A 6354-nucleotide genomic window follows, 5' to 3' on the forward strand; every position below is an offset into this window, starting at 1 on the left:
CTCTGATCTACTCTCATATCAATGTGGCTATGGAGTAACTACATGACCCATTAGACTTATTCAAGAAGTATACAACTTTTTAAGATGCTTTTGGTTAGTGTTCTTTAGAACTACTTGCCAAGGATTTCTTATGCTATGCCTTTTTGGCATTTGGGAAGAAAAGCTGACTAACAAACAATAGTAAAAAAAAACCATCCATTTTTTAACTAGTTAAAATACAGTGGCATCCATGCGACCCACCTCTTTTTGGTAGATCACACCTCAAAATTTGGTTTCTTGTTTAGTCTTATTTGGGAATTATTTTTCCTTTTTTCAAAAAATATTTCACTTGTATTACTTTTTTTTCCACCTTTTTTGTAATGCTCTCTCTCTCTCTCTCTCTCTCTCTCTCTCTCTCTCTCTCTCTCTCTCTCTCTCTCTCTCTCTCTCTCTCTCTCTCTCTCTCTCTCTCTCTCTCTCTCTCTCTCTCTCTCTCTCTCTCTCTCTGTGTGTGTGTGTGTGTGTGTGTGTGTGTGTGTGTGTGTGTGTGTGTGTGTGTGTGTGTGTGTGTGTGTGTGTGTGTGTGTGTGTGTGTGTGTGTGTGTGTGTGTGTGTGTGTGTGTGTGTGTGTGTGTGTGTGTGTGTGTGTGTGTGTGTGTGTGTGTGTGTGTGTGTGTGTGTGTGTGTGTGTGTGTGTGTGTGTGTGTGTGTGTGTGTGTGTGTGTGTGTGTGTGTGTGTGTGTGTGTGTGTGTGTGTGTGTGTGTGTGTGTGTGTGTGTGTGTGTGTGTGTGTGTGTGTGTTCACCTTCCATTTCCTATTCCATAACTCTTTCCCTCTATGTACTATCCATAGATTAATTCAACATCCAAAGGATAATTTGTGTGGCAACAACTCATTTCAAACAAATAGGTCCATTGAGAATATGAAAGGTGTTCCCAATATCGATATTGTCCAAGGTATTGAATCCATAGATCAGACTATGGAGAGAAATTCAAATATCCTCGAGATGGGACAATATCTCAAGAAGATAGCTTCTATGCATGAGTACTAGTTACTAAGAAAAGAGAACAAATAAGGAAATAAAAAGAAAACACTCGATTGACAAATCCATCTTCAATGGATGAAGCAAAGCCAACAAAGAAAATATATTCAACTATGGTAAAGTTTTGGTGCAAGCAAATACTAGGGCCTATAATAGTTGTCTAGAGAGAGTTATTCCATTTACTCTTGCTTCATCCAACTTTTTAGAATCTACAATTGTCAAAAATAAGGTTGAAAGTGCTCTTCTATCCAGCATCCATAACACACTTAGCTAGCTCAAGGTGCCCCAGTCCACACATGAGCTCCTCTTGAAGAGATATCCTTTGACGATGGTATTGAACAATCCCAATGGCACAACACAAATGAACCATATAAGAATTGTAGGATTTTAAATGTTCATCAGAGAAACATTGCCATAGCCAGTTGTCATCTTGAGATTAAAGATGGGGAGGAAGTTTTGCTATTGGGTGCATGTCAAAGACAATGGCCTCGATGTAACATCATCATAGGTAAAGTAAGAGATCTAGTGTATGGCTTTTGGAGCATGGAGACTTGAGTTTTGACTAATAAAAAGAATATATGTTAGAAGAGGATTGGACAAAAAGTATTTTAATGCATCCTGTGCATCAACTATCTTTTGTTCCTCTATTTTCTGTCATGTGTCTTGTAGTCTACATATAGTACATTTTGTTGTGCCTCATATATTCCATGTAGCAAATGTATACCACCTCGTTTTTCTTGCTATAAAAGCTTTTGGTGTGGTAAGAGAACTTATATTGATATGAAGATACTTGAATTGTACCTTGCGCTACCCTATCCTTCCATGCTAGATACTCAATAGCTCTCTTCATCTAATTGGATCACCACCTAATAATTTCTAGAATCCATCTACTCATTACTTCCATATAAACACATTATCAAGCATTTCATTTGGTTTTGGTACTAGTACATTCCTAGTGTGGTACCAAATCGGTACTTCATAGTACCATCATGATATTGTACATTAGCATACATTGGGACCAAATTGCTCTATCAATCTATTTTAGCTCATAGTATAGTATGTAAAGTTTCAAATTAATAATGTATAATACCAAATGGATCTAGTACTCTAGTATATTCCTTGGTATAGTACCAAAAGGGTACTATGAAGCACCAAATGTTTATGTGAACCGCCAAATTAAAAATGTATAGTACCAAATGGATCTAGTATTCTAGTATATTCATTGGTATAATACCGAAAGGACACTCTAAAGTACCAAATGCTTTTGTGAAGTACAAAATTGATATTTTACAATAGTCTCTTATATTTCCTAGCACAATACCAAATGATTCCATAAAGTATAAAATTGCTATCATGCATTATCAAAAGGGTCTAGTACTCCAAAGTATTCCATAGAGAACAATACCAAAAAATTACTATAAAGGTTTAAATTCTTACAGCACAATACCAAATGGGGGTTTCAAATGGATCTAGTGCTCTTATATTTCCTATAATAGTACTAAATTATTTTGTAAAGTTCAAAATTGGTAATTGCTGATACCAAAAGGCTCGAGTACTTTGTTATATTTCATAACACAACATCAAAGTTCTTCTATAAAGTATCAAATTGGTTCTATATAGTACCAAATTGGGTCTGTGTAGCACCAAAAGGTACCAACAATAGGGTTTAGTAGTCTATTATTTTTCCTAACATGGTATCAAAATGTTTCTACAAAGTACCAAGCTTGTTTTATATAGTACCAAATTAGTTTTGGATAGAATGAAAAGGGTCACCAAATGAGTGTAGTAGTCTCTTATATTTCTTAGCACAGTGCCAAATTTTTGAATATAAAGTTTCAAATTGGTACAATCCAAATTGGTACTATACATTTCCAAATCTGTATTCTATAGTACCAAATATGGCTATTAAAATATTCTAGTATGATACCAATTATTATTTTAAATAAAAAACTAGTCTCACGAGTTTCAATGTTTAATGTCATAGGTTGAGTTGTACCAAATATTAAAAAGGGCCCATCCAAAAGTACAAATATCTCTTAGGTGCTTTGATGTGTTAAGGCCTTACTTTGTTCAAAAATTGAAGGAGCATTATATGTATTGTTGTGCATATCATGTCCAAATGATATACTTTAAGGAGGGATTTAATCTAATGAGACAAAACAAGTTCAGGCACCATGAAAAGGATCATGCCAAATGTTTTGTCTATTTATAAAAATAATGATCTAGGTCAATATATGGCAAATTGATCAATATATCATAGCATCACCAATACGTGAAATTTCTTTTTGTGTTCAAATCCCCATGATTCAAAATACTATGCAAAAAATGCTTGTTTGGGGATTATGTTATGGTAGATGTGACATTAATAGGTTCACAATCTATCCTAATGAGACTTCAGTGGATATTAGGGACATGACTATGAAGATCTTCATTGATGTCTCAACAAGGCAAGTGGATCTATGTGGGCCAAGAAGAAAAGAAAAAACTTGGCAGTGCAACAAATGAGAACATCTACTTTTAACACTTTTTTTTCTCATTTTTGGTACTTTATGAAGCACAACTTCATCTTTTGATAGCAAGCACAACTATTTAAAGAGTGCTTGATGAAGTTTCCATATGATGTTATTGTTTTAGTTATTGATTTGGCATAGAATTACTTATTTAAGATGTAGAATGAGATACAATCCATGCACTAGTGGTCTCCAATACTTGTCCACATGACTTATGTCACGAGAATGTAGGACATGTTGTGGAAAAGATATTTCACTTTTACATAGTCGATGATAAGTTGCATGATAATCTCTTTGTACATCATTGTTTTCTTCTCCGTGACAAGTGGCTGAAATATAAAGACCATTCTTTATAGCATCACTAGCTTGGTCAAATGGTGCAGTGTCTCAGCTCAAAGCTTGAAGATCTTTCTACTTTGCAGCTAGGGACTAGGAAAGGTTCACAATATGGTTGCATAGGATAATCAAACTACCTTCCCAAGCTATAAAAGGAAGATCCCTCCTTTAGCCATCATCAATCTATCTTTCACCTAGTCAAAGTTCTTCAAAGTAGCCTTAAGCTCTTCACCTATCATCTTTTTGGATTGCCATCTAAGCTTCACAATGAAAGTGTACAAGTGGAAGAGCCATCTTTGTATCAATTTGTTTGAAATTAAATAAGTTTTGGTTCTTCTCATAGTTGCTAATCCTTGCTTAGATTCTATTTGCTGTGTCATGTTATTTTACACTTGGTTTTTATTTTAGCAAATATAAAGTGTTGTACACACATAATCGAGGTAACACATATTCTCAAAACCATATTGTTGCTCTATATACACTTCTTTTTGCAAATCACCTTGCAAGAACACATATTTACATATATTTCATGCAATAACCAACCTTTTGTTGTAGCTATTCAATGATAGTTCTCACAATTTCCATATCTGCTACTAGAGAATACATATTCTTAATAATAAGAGGAAGTGTGAGAGGATTGAGTTGAGAGAGAGCAATGGACTCATGTGTGGCATTCTCTCTTTACTCTTTTTTTCCCCTTATTCTCTATCATCTCCTCTATGTGGGTCTGCAAATGTGGCTACAAGAATGTGGATATATGACTCTTGGAGCATTGCATGCATCATGTTTGAGTTTTGTACTACAATACAAGAGGCAAGTTGGTAAGTTCACTATGTCTCAACCTTGGTCTTGTATTTTTTCCTTTTGAAGTTGAAATAGTGAGTGCATGATTTATTTGGGAGGAATGTGGGGTGGCTAGCTAAGAGATGGCCAACTAACATGGTTGTTTGTTGAGGCTCGAATCACACACATTATAACCTTAATACTTATATTTATGCATGGTCAATGTAAAGTAGCTCTTTACTTTCATAGAAAGATGTTTGTTTAGATGTAGCTCATTGCAATATGTGTCATTTGGATTCTCAGCATAGTAAATTATTCAAGATAGCCCCTATTCTGGGCTGTGAATGTCATGACTTGAAATTGTATATTAATCTCTTGAAGATTTGATCCTATTCTATGTTTTTTTTAAACTCAAGAATGGTCTATGCTAAAATGTACTTGGTCTTAGTTATCTCAGTTATTTAATTATGGTTCAATTTTTGTTGTTTTGGTCAATTATGTTTAATAAGATAGGCCAATAAACTTTGATGATCCTACCATTTGATCTAATGGAAGCATTCGTCAATATCTAAAGATCCAGTGCGATATAAGACTCAAATCTATTTAAATAAGATTTCAACCATATTTGTAAAGGATATTATTTAGGTTTCACCTTTAGTTTTGAAGATATTGCTATAAGTTTAATTATGAGAGTGCAATAATTGTCTATGTTGAAATGTAGTTGGTCTCAATTATTTAATTATGGTTATATTTTTGTTGTTTTAGTTAATTATGTTCAATAAGATAGGCCAATAAACTTTGATGATCCTACCATCTGATCCAATGCAAGCATTGGTCAATATCCAAAGATCTGATGCAATATAAGATTCAAATCTATTTAAGATTGCAATCTCAAGATTGCTGCAGTGGAAGCAATGTAATGTAGGCTTGGAATAAAGAAATTGTCAAGGTTACTCTATGAATGGGCAGGACCCTAAATCTAGTGATGACAATGTGCATGCTAGAAAGAGAAAGAGAATTGGGAAAATTCAATTTGATACCAATGGTATGATTGAGAAGTTGACAACATACTTGTGTAGTAGGTTCATAAGAAAGATGTGGTCAAAGTTGCTACGGTTTGTGACTTCAAGGGGCAATTGCAAGAATGTAAGGATAAGACACATGCATTAACTGTGGAATTGGAAATGAAGGCAAAATATTTTCATGCATTAGAGACTGCCTATGAACAACAAATCAAATATTTGAAGCAAGTCATTGCTCATGATAAAATGTTAGTAGGATTGTTCAAGAAGTGGATTGATGAATTGAAGACTAAATGTATGGCCAAGATGCAAACATTTTTGGATGGTCATGTTGCTCTACAAGTTGAGCAAAAAATGCTTTTAGAGTAGCTTCAACCATTGATTTAAGTAGAGGAACAAAATATTGCATAATGTGAATGTTGATGTTAGTGTAGCCGTGATTATGAAATTTGAGTTGCACGCTATGAGGGATGCTCTAATCATAGATATGCATTCAACATGGGAACTTGTAGCTAACAGGATAGTGGCAGTGATCGCCCAACCTTATGACGTTCCTAAATGTTCCTTTATGTCACAAGCTTAGGAGTCAATGAAAGTTGTAAAGAAGAGGACAGGAGAGAGATAAGACTACATAAAGGAGAGAGAAGAGGAAGAAAAGGAGAGAGGAAGACTAGAGAAGGA

The 6354-nt window shown here is 34.6% G+C and overlaps 1 pseudogene; it reads left to right on the forward strand.

Moving 5' to 3' along the window:
- Nucleotides 1–1350: 1350 nt before the first annotated feature.
- LOC148016416 (uncharacterized) lies at nt 1351–3527 on the forward strand (annotated as a pseudogene).
- The last annotated feature ends 2827 nt before the right edge of the window (nt 3528–6354 follow it).

Source organism: Lygodium microphyllum, chromosome 23 (assembly GCF_053477565.2).
Source record: "Lygodium microphyllum isolate KBCC chromosome 23, Lygodium_microphyllum_v1.1.10, whole genome shotgun sequence".
NCBI classification, from domain to species: Eukaryota; Viridiplantae; Streptophyta; class Polypodiopsida; order Schizaeales; family Lygodiaceae; genus Lygodium; species Lygodium microphyllum.